Raw genomic sequence first — 11,651 nt, 5'->3', positions numbered from 1 at the left:
AGTTTTGAGCATTTTATAGTGCATGTCAAATATTACAAATGTTTGTTCTATGTATAAAAAGAATGTTCATTTCTTCTCTTTTACAAAAGGATCTCACGAAAGATCAACACAACAACTTTTGAAGAAAAAGCTAAAGTTGTTCCACATCAACAAATCTTTTGAAAAGCCTGCATGTCAACTTTGGAAAGACCATCAATCTTATGCAGACTTACTTTTTTAGGTTTGGATTAAAACTATCTAACTTAAGTTTGATCAGTTATGCCTTACATCTAAACGTTCTTGAAGAAGAGATATGAATTTAATGTTGCATGGAATACATAAAATACATCCATGCATTTGAATACGGGCTTATGCAAACTTGAAGAAGAAGACCTCTTAAAATATAAATGGCTAGGTGGCATTAAAGAAAAGTGTAACAATTATGATTTTCACTAAGTGATGAAAACAATAAAGCATAAAACATGGTCATACTTTGTTTGTAGAACATGCAAGTGTTTCATTTGTAAGACAATATAAAACTATGCACTATTATTTTTACATTTGATAAGTATTTACATTCTCAAACAAAACATACATAATCTTAAGCTAACTTCATACTTTATGAATATCTATATGCTTATTCTATGTTGAAGGGAATGTTCATTTCTTACCTCTCACCATGAAGATCCACTTAAAGCTTCTATCACATTAACAATCTCTTGAAACTCGAGCTAAATTTGTTTTGGTTCACCAAATCCCCAATGTTTGTTTTCTCAACAATGTAAATGATTATCTGCTTTGTACAAATATGAGATTTACATAGTTTCAAGTAAAAGCTCTTTGATCAAGACCTGATAAGTCCAATCAATTATCAAGAGGAAAAGAGCATTTAAGCCATGCACAAAGTGCATTTAATGCATACTCTATGAAAGTTAGTAAACACTAGGAAGACATTCAAGTGATTTTAAAAAAATGAGTTTGAAACTGACTCAACAATCCATAACAGGATATAAAATAACTCTTTTCCTCAATTCTTATATAAAGTTATCTTTCAAGAAGAAAAATAAAAAAAATTGAATTGAAAAAGTATTTGATTGCTATTAAAATCTTTTTCAACGATAACATAATTTTGTAAGAACAATGTTGTGTTCACTTAGGAAACTCTAGGGAAAGTTCTTAACCTTGCAAACTTCCAAGGATACAACTTTTATTACTACTAGAAATTCTCATATTACATGTGATTTTTCTTGCAAATTTGTTAAAAAAAATTGGTAGAAAAGACTTTTTTCTGCCATTTTTTCTAAGAATCTTAATTGGCAGGTAATTCTTTCGTGGATAATTATTTCCTACAAAATTATAAAATTTGCAAGTATTTCCTACAAAATTTGTTGCGAAAAGTGTTTTATACAAAATATTTTGCAAAAAATGATAGCAATTTCTTGTAATTTTTTTTCACAACAAAATTTGTAAGTATTCCCTACGAAAAGAAATTCAAAACAAAATTGACAAGAAATATAAGTTTGTTTAGTAGTGTATAGTGAGAAATTGATCACATCCCATACAATTTTTTATTATCCTATCACTAGTTCATTATTCTCCTACTTATTTCTATTGTTTATCTAATTTAAAATTTTAATTATTTGTAGAATCAAATTAATTTTCCTCGTATTTTTAATTGTTCTTTTTGTCCTAAATCATATATATATCGGTTAAAATTATGAATTTTATTATCTCTTGTTTTATGTTCTCAAAATTAAGGAAGAAAATACTTCTACTTTTAGAAAATTACACCCCACTCATCTAAAATTGACCTAAATGATATATAATATCCAAACTTATTCATAATATTCTACCTGTTTATATCACTTTAGTTAACCGATATTAGCATAATATTCTAATTATAACCGAACTAAACAAGTTGGTTAATGTTATCAATCTCGTATTTTACACCCATCCAAATTATTTATTTTTTGTCACTTTCCCTCTTTTCAAATATTGAGGTTCTCTTTGACTCTATTTTTTACTGTCATGTCCCGGTAGAAAGGAGATAAACATGTTAGAAGAAAATATGTTAGTAGAATAAGTACAGAGGGGGGAAAATTAAAAGTTTTATTGAAGAAAGAGATAGAGAGACCAGAGAAAATGCAGAAGAAAAAGTAGATAAAATAGGTGGAAAACAGTCCAGAAGATCCACAATTTTTAAAAAAATATTTCTCTTCCATCCTTTAAACCAAAAAAGAAGAAGCTTAGTTTATTAACAAATGAAATAAAAAAATAGAAACACAAATAAGAAAAAGACCTTTCAACATAAGTCAATTTACTGTCTCTATTGATACTTAAAGTATAGATAGAGTTCTGTTAATGGGTATCTATTATTTCTCTCAACGGACACAAAATAAAAACGTTTAGTATGCTTCAATCATTAATTCCCACAGTTATAAAGAGCATCCATTGTTGTGTTTTTTTTTTCTCATTCATCTCTAGCTACTAATTATTATTAATGTTAAATAGACTATAATGGAATTCTAAACTTCAAAAAGTGAATAATAATTGTGATCGAAGAGTTTTGAATTCTCTTGAATGTTTTAAATTAATTTTAGCAATATTCGGTAGTGCAAATATCATATTTTAACTAGACCATATAAACTACGGTTTTAATAAAAACCATAGTCTATAAAGACACTATGACATTGTTGCAATTTTTAGTTAAGTATACACTATGGTTCCTTCATAGAATCTAGTCTATACTCTGATTACTAGATTATAGACTATTTTTTACAAAGGATTGTAGTCTATATTCGTCTGAATATGATTAATTTGAATATGGTTAATTTCAACATTTTTTTTTATTTGATCTGCACATAACATCTGCCATTGCGCCTTCATTTCCTGGTTTAGTCTCTCATTCTCTCTTCCTCGTTTTCTCTCAAATAATTACAAAAAAACTGGTCATCATCATACAAATGTTTGACCAAGTTTTGTTGACATCAGAGTAGCTGTCTTATTTTCCTTTAATGGGTGCAACACCCATCGACAAATCAGTAGTCTACGAGAGTATTGAATTTCACACTGCACATAAATAAGATGACACCATAAGAAATCCAAAAAAGACATTTGCATTCTAACACAAACTTAATATGCAATATTATGAAATTAATCCAATTAGTCAAGTTATGTTTACCACAGTAAAGTCTAGCATGTGCATTCCATCCCAACTTTCCACACCATTCCACAACTCAATGTATTTGAGCATATATATACCACGATGATACCTGATTTTTTTTATTAACACAATCATACCTCATAATGAAGACAAAGATCAAATATGTTATTGAACACCATATTAAATAATTTTACAGAATGATAACAAAATTTATATCATAAAGTTGACACGTTAATGATACAAACGTTGTTCCGTGTTGAGACACCCCGTCATATATAAGTTCAATACCCTCAACACAAGAAGTAGTTCTTCAAGTTTTACCTTTTGCACAATCATATAAATGCATATGAGAAGGTTACGTAACCTAAGCAAAACACTAAGCAATGATGGGTGTCAAAAAAAAAAACAGAAGCTATCAAATCACTAACAGAAAGAAAGAAAACGGTGATGGATTTCAAGAAAAACTGAAGCCGTCAAAACAATGATGATGGATTTCAAAAGAAAAAAAGAAGCCATCAAAACAGTGACAGATGAAACATGGGAGCCATTATCAGTGTTAAAAACATGTTTCTAAATGTAATACGTAGCACAAGACCTAGCAAAAGAGCATAAATAGTGCAATTTCTATGTGGTAAGCAGTCCATATGCAAGAAATATGCAGACTCTGAAATAATATTTTTGACAGGTCGACACACTATATGATGCAATTCATCCAGAAACAAAGGAGGTATTTATTCAAATTCAGTGCCCATTATCATTACCAAATTAGCATTCATCACACATGTATACTTACAGGTCATGTGAGAAGTCACAATCCTAGTAGTGACAGATCATCATGGCATTGCAAGAAGCAACAAGCGACTAAAATCAGTGGACCTATCACGGCCTATTGGCCTATCTACTCTGCAGGTTAAAAAATCTGAATCAACAAGGGATTCAGAAGAGCCAGAACCATCATTTGGCTTACAGTGTAATATAGATGAGTTAACCCTCCTAAACTAAAAATAAACTTGGCGACAGAATCATTAAATTATTCAGATATTTAGTAAGCCACTAAGTAAATTGTCAAAGATCCAAATAATGAAAAAAACTACGGAATATTTTTGGGACCTGGCACATTAACTGACAGGGAAGAAATTCAATTTTGAACTGTGACAATCAAATACCTTTGCTGGTTGATTTTTAGGACATGGCAGAGCGGTAGGACATAGTTCTTCCTTCACGCGGCAGGGAAGGGTAGCCAAAGTGAGTGCCACAGGGTGAAAGCTGGAAGAAGGTGGAAGGGATGAGCCAGGCAGGCTTCACTCTAGTTCATTATGAAGATCATTAATCCGCTGTAGTAACTCGACAAGGTAGTCAATGGCATCCCCAAGTATTGAAGCCCTATCCATCTACCAAAAGAGAAAAAAAAAGAAAATCAGCTTCTACCATTCCGAACACATCAAGGGAGAAAACTATTGTGTCAATAACCAAATCAACAACAACCAAGCCAAACCAACACATACACACAGCTTAAATTTCAGATTCACAAAAACCACCACCACATAAGATAATTCAAACATAAACAACCATAAATCACCTCACATCACAAGATATTTAAAATGTCTAAAATGCATCTAATAATTCTAAATAACAAGAGGTGGCAAAGCTAATTATGTGGCTCATTGCGGGCAGTGGGTTGTAGTGAGGAAGGACACAAATATATCAGACTCCATTTGATTTTAGCTTCTAAAACATGCCCAAGTCCAGTGAAAGCTCAATTTTAGATCAAGTTTAATTGGGCTGGGGCTAAAAATATCCAGGTCTAGTTCAGACTGGGGATTTAAAGCTCAAGCCTTGCCTAGTGTAATAATTTTGAGCCAGATAGTCCAGTTTGCCATCTTTAAACAACCAACCACTCCTAACTCAGCAAAGCATGATCCATCATGAGATTTAGTTTAAAAGAAATAAGAAATGCTTCAATCCAAACTTTTCAAACCTTGCTAATCTTGGGCACGATAGACCTAAAGCATGTACAACTTATCATTCAGTTTCTTCCTCTGCCTTCTCTCAGCCATGAGATTCTATGCCGGCATCGCCTTCTTTCCCTTCTGGTCTCCACCACCAATATTATTCTCATTCTCATTATCATCATTATCATTCGCATCAAAACCATTCTCCAACAACTTCCCGTGTTCATTAGATTCATAATTCAACCCTTTCTTATCCTCTTTCTTCCTCCTCCTCTCGGCCACCTCCGACGCCGAAGGCGGAAGCTCCAACTCCTCCAAATTCCCGGCCTCTCGCCACAGCTCCCCATCCGCTTCCGATACAGAGTGGGTGGAGAAAGCTTCTAAAGAGACCACAGCATTGCCCTGTTACGCCTCTCCTGCCGAGTCGACTCTCCGTAAACTCGGCGTTTGAATTCGGCACATTCCCCCCAAAAAACCTGCTAAGAAACAGCTCTCTACATCGAAATCAAAACCACTGTCGAGAAAACCGTTCATGTTGGCGTCGAACAAGGAGGAGAAACTCGGCATTTGATGAAACATAAGGTGCTGCTAGGGTTCAACAAAAACGCGTCGTTTGGAGAAACTCGAGGGGAGATTGATCCACGTACCAGTCCCTATCCAGCATTGTTTTGCAAGAAGGTAAGAGAACGCCCGTCCCATAACGACGTCGCTTCGTAGGGTCCTAATCAAGGAATACCAAAAAGAAAATGATATTTCGACAAAATATTTCGACTAATTTTATTACAAATGCTTTAATTAAAGCAAACGTTACACGTGTGTGGAAAATTGTTTTTGCAAATTGAAGGAGAGAGCAAAAGGCAGAGAAAGTTTTGAGCAGTGTGTTGACAAAGTGAAATAGAGAGAACGAAATACAAAGAAAATTTTGAGTAGTGTGTTAGGTTTTACAGAGGGGGGTTTCACTGGGGAGAACAACACCAATGAGATCTGAGCCTAACCACATAAGATACTGACACCACTCTCAACCCAAAACCTTAAGGCAATGGGTTTATGGGTCTTTATTCTTATATAGTGCTCTACTTTCTCATTTCTGGTCAATGTGGGACTTAGACTCACACTTGAATTCCTAACAATCTCCCCCTCAAGGGTGAGTCCCTTCAACCACATTGGTACACTCCCCCTCCAGCGGAAGCATTCCCAACCACGAGTACCCCTTCTCGTACCGCCGTTCATCTTAACGGGACACGCTTACCTGGAACTCTTTGCCAGGAAGACTTTCGATACAGGGACATGCACTCGTCTGAACCGATTTTAACCATCGGCTCTGATACCACTTGTTAGGTTTTACAGAGGGGGTTTCACTAGGGAGAACAAACACCAATGAGACTTGAGCCTAACCACATAAGATATTGACACCACTCTCAACCCAAAACCTTAAGGCAATGGGTTTATGGGTCTTTATTCTTATATAGTGCTCTACTCTCTCATTTCTAGCCAATGTGGGACTTAGAATCACACTTGGATTCCTAACAATCTCCCCCTCAAGGGTGAGTCCCTTCAACCACATTGGTACACTCCCCCTCCAGCGGAAGCATTCCCAACCACGAGTACCCCTTCTCGTACCGCCGTTCATCTTAACGGGACACGCTTACCTGGAACTCTTTGCCAGGAAGACTTTCGATACAGGGACATGCACTCGTCTGAACCGATTTTAACCATCGGCTCTGATACCACTTGTTAGGTTTTACAGAGGGGGGTTTCACTGGGGAGAACAACACCAATGAGATCTGAGCCTAACCACATAAGATACTGACACCACTCTCAACCCAAAACCTTAAGGCAATGGGTTTATGGGTCTTTATTCTTATATAGTGCTCTACTTTCTCATTTCTGGTCAATGTGGGACTTAGACTCACACTTGAATTCCTAACATAGTGGTGGAGACAAAGAGAGAGATAGCGGCTACCCACCTCAAGTTCTCGTCGACAACCATTTGATAGTCCATACCGGAGGTCACTTCCACTATTCCTAGTGAATATCATTCATCCTAACTGTTGCATTTATAGTTCGGTGTGATTTTCCAGCGGTCTGTGTGGATTTGTGGAGACTACGACGACCTTCAGACGTTGACGGGAATGATTTTGTCATCCACAGCGTTGCATTGTAAGTTTGTTGTGCTTCCATTAGACACGTGCATACGTCTTCGATGATGATGAACTTTTTTTTTTGGTAAAGTTTTGAGCTTTGGTGGAAAAAATTTGTTTTTTTTTTTTATGGAAGTTTGCAAAACTGATTTGGTGGTGTTGTCGTCACTGTTTTGTGCATTTGTAGTGCCCGTTGATATAGTTCGCTTTTGTGTGTTCTAGAGTTGTGGCTCTTTGCAATTTTTGAAGAAAACACATTCAGGGAATTCTGTATTTGGGTGCTTGTGTGTTGTTGTTTGGATTTTTTTCATTTTCTATTTCAATGTGATGTATGCAGTAACATTTGTATTATTTGTTTGGCAGGAAGAACTACAAAAAATAAGACAACAATACATTTAGGATTGGATTCTAGATGTTGACAACATCCACAAGCATGACGTCCTTCAATACTACGACATCTTTGTTAGAAGTTAGTTGTTATCGAAGTTCTTTGATGATATTGTAAAGCACTTCCAAGAGCAAAATTCTAGATTGAACACGAATGAAATGAAGTGCATGCAGTGGTCTCAATTAATTTGAGTGGAGTGTGATATTTTGGTAAAGTTATTTGTTTTGTTGACTAAAAATATATGGTAGATCCCCTGATTTTTTGTAATGGGTGCCCACATGAAGGACATATGTGTTGTTGAAGTTCGACTGAATATTAATTTGGAACTTTGTTGTTCATTTATATGTTGACAGTTTTTATATATCTGCAATTACAGTGTAGAAATTACAACAATACTCCCCACATTTGAATGCTTGAGTCCCCACTTATTTAAGCTTTGATGTAATTTATAATTTTGAAGGACCAAAACCACCCACGTTAGTCAATATACAATGTTCAGGTTATGAAAATTGTATGATGTAAAATGTGTGTAAGTGAATGCATTGTGTGATCACAAAACCATATTGAAATTTTTTTAAAAGATGCAATTGTAGTCTAGAATTTACAACACTAGTCCTCAGATAATAATTCTTAACTCCCCACTTACTGATGAGTTGCGGATTTTGACAACTTTCAAGCAACATAAGCACGAACTATGGTGGATATGCAATGTTTCGTTTATTGAAATTGTATGAAGGACAACGTGTGTTATGATATTTTAATTTTTTAACCACCTGCAAGAGCAATTAGGAATTTGCAACACTACTCCCCACATATCAATAGTTGACTCCCCACTTACGGGTTGAGTTGATGATTTTGATAATTGTCAAGTAAGACAAACACCGACGTTAGTAAATGGAAATTAGATGATAGAAAATTTATTAAAGTAGGTGAATTGTGTGATCCTAATACCATATTTAACTTACTTTTAAAATAATCTGCAACCTTGGAACATAATGTTCAACTTAACTCCCCACATATTAATTCCTGACTTCCCACTTAAGTATGACTCGAGTATTTTGTCAATTGTCAAGTAAGAAAGCACCGACGTCAGTGAATGGAGATTGGATGATGAAAAATTTGTTTAAGTGGTTGAATTATGTGATCCCAATACGATATTTAAATTAGTTTTGAAAATATTTGCAACCTGGAAACGTAATGTTTAACTTAACTCCCCACATACTAATTCCTGACTCCCCACTTTAGTATGACTTGGGTATTTTGTCAATTGTCAAGTAAGAAAGCACCGACACTAGTGAATGGATATTGGATGATGGAACATTTGTTTAAATGAGTGAATTGTGTGATCCCAATACGATATTTAAATTAGTTTTAAAAATATCTGTAACCTGGATACATAATGTTCAACTTAACTCCTCACAAATGAATTCCTGACTCTCGAGTTATGTATGACTTGAGTATTTTGTCAATTGTCAAGTAAGAACACACCCACGTTAGTCAATGGAAATTGGAAGACTGAAAATTTGTTTAAGTGGGTGAATTGTGTGATCCCAATACGATATTTAATTTAATTTTAGAAATATCTGGAACTTGGAAACATAATGTCCAACTGAACTCCCCACATATTAATTCTTGACTCCCCAATAACATATGACTTGAGTATTTTGTCAATTGTCAAGCAAGAAAGCACCCACGATAGTGAATGGAGATTGGATGATGGAAAATTTGTTTAAGTGGGTGAACTGTGTGATCCCAATACGAGATTTAAATTAGTTTTGTTAATATCTGCAATCGGGAAACATAATGTTCAAATTAACTCCCCACATATTAATTCCTAACTCCCCACTTTAGTATGACTTGAGTATTTTGTCAATTGTCAAGTAAGAAAGCACCCACGTCAGTGAATGGAGATTGACTAATGGAAACTTTGTTTAAGTGGGTGAATTGTGAGATCTCAATACGATATTTAAATTAGTTTTAAAAATATCTGCAACTGGGAAACATAATGTTCAACTTAACTCCCCACATAGTAATTCCTGACTCCCCAGTTACGTACGAGTTGAGTATTGTTAGTTTTGAAATGGTTGAAAAGCCAAGAAGGGGGGGTTGAATTGGCTAGTTAAAAATTTAGGCTATCTTTGCAAGCTAAAAACCACCTTTAATTGAATCAAATAGATCACCAAGTTAGGATGCAAACAGTACTGAACTATACACTTTCAATCGATCAAAAACAAAGTTAACAAATTGATTTTACTAAACAGATTCTGTTCTGGTATAATCAATCGATTGAAACTGAAAAATAGTCGACTGAAATACTGAAAAAAATGCAAAAATGCGAATTTGAATTTAAACCAGAAACAATGCTCAAGAATGATCAAGACCAATTCCAAATGATTATACAAACATGCTCAATGCTTCAGATGCTATGAAAACATGCAAGAACATGAAAAAGATGATTAAAGCACAAGTTCTTGAAACTTTAAAATGAAAATGCAAGAGATAAAGGTTAGAGAAGAGAGAACACCACAAATTTTTATACTGGTTCACTCAAACGTGAGCTACATCCAGTTTGTCAAGGGCACCTTAGCTTGACGTTGCACTATTTCAAAAGTTTTACAAAGTATCCACCCTTATACTTCCAAAATATGCAAAAACACCACAAAAGACTCTTGAATCACACAAGAATCACACCAGCACAGGAAGAACCCTCTTGCAGACTTGAAAAACCACCAGGCACACACACAAAGCTTGAGAAAGATTAAACCTTAGTGGTAGCACAACCTTGCCTACCACAAACCACTTTCTCCAAGCTTCAAACCAAGCCAAAAGCTCCAAGAATTGATCCAAGATCAATCTTCAACAACTGCAACATCGATGATCACGAAGGAGAGAGTTACCACCAATTTCCAGAACCAAATCGTGCTCTAAAATGATCAACAGACCTCTCTTTCGAAAATCACAATTTTTATAGTCAAACTGTTACGAAATTCAACAGGTTGATTTTCAAATCAATCGGTTGATTTCACTTGACTTAAGTGAAATCAGTCGATTAAAAACTATATCAACTGATTGAATTTGTTGCAGTTTAAGACTACTACAGCCAACCTTTTAACCTGTTAAAAAGCCATTCAACAGATTAAAAACACAACAAAGACCAAACTACATCTAATAAATGCTTTAAGGTCTACAACATGAATTACAAACTACAATTACACTTTCTTAATGATGTAACTACATGGAGAGCACACATTCCAGCCTTGATCACCATAGATATCATCAAATCTCATTTCCTTCATCAATGTAGGCTTCATTCCAATGGTTATGGCTTTAAGATAGTTCAAAAGAGCTTCATTCAATCTTCATCAAATCTTCAAGAAGCAAACCACATTGGCTTCTCATGTCAACAAGTATTTTGTCAATTGTCAAGTAATAAAACACCCACGCTAGTCAATGGAAATTGGAAAATGGTAAATTTGTTTAAGTGAGTGAATAATGTGAACCCAATACCATATTTAAATTAGTTTTAAAAAAATCTGCAACCTCGAAACATAATATCCAACTTCACTCCCCACATATTAATGCTTGATTCCACACTTACGAATGACATGCCGATTTTGATAATTTCAAACATTCAACAAAGACCCAGGGTTAATGTTTAGTGTTTTGGTCATGCATTTTGGTAGATAGAAAATTTGTGATAGTTACTGCATTGCATGATGAAAAATGAATTTTGTACCTTTTTAAATATCTACGACCTCGAAACATAATTTTTGACTTCACTCCCCACATATTAATGTTTCACTCCCCACTTACAGATGACTTGGGGATTTTGATAATTTTAAAAAACGACAAATATCCACCATGGTCAATATTCAGTGTTTTAGTGATTGCATGATGTCATCAAATTACCACAATTATATTTCTTTACAACCTGCAAGTGCAGTCCACATTTTCTACCAGTACCCCCCACATGTTAATGCTTTACTCCCCAAATATGGAAGATTTGACGACTTGAACAATTTGAAAGA

At 34.8% G+C, this 11,651-nt stretch overlaps 1 pseudogene across 1 annotated transcript; it reads right to left on the bottom strand.

The window, feature by feature from the left end:
• Window positions 1–1,478: 1,478 nt before the first annotated feature.
• On the bottom strand, window positions 1,479–5,499 carry LOC114181514 (transcription factor ICE1-like; annotated as a pseudogene). The gene is made up of 3 exons (XR_014994307.1): window positions 5,121–5,499; window positions 4,309–4,533; window positions 1,479–3,048 (listed from the first exon to the last, which is right to left on the bottom strand). The product of XR_014994307.1 is annotated as a transcription factor ICE1-like (transcript).
• Between the last annotated feature and the right edge of the window lie 6,152 nt (window positions 5,500–11,651).

This window comes from Vigna unguiculata, chromosome 4 (assembly GCF_037176805.1).
Source record: "Vigna unguiculata cultivar grain cowpea cultivar isolate G323 ecotype 2 chromosome 4, ASM3717680v1, whole genome shotgun sequence".
NCBI lineage: Eukaryota > Viridiplantae > Streptophyta > Magnoliopsida > Fabales > Fabaceae > Vigna > Vigna unguiculata.
This window is presented reverse-complemented; position numbering and strand designations above follow the sequence as displayed.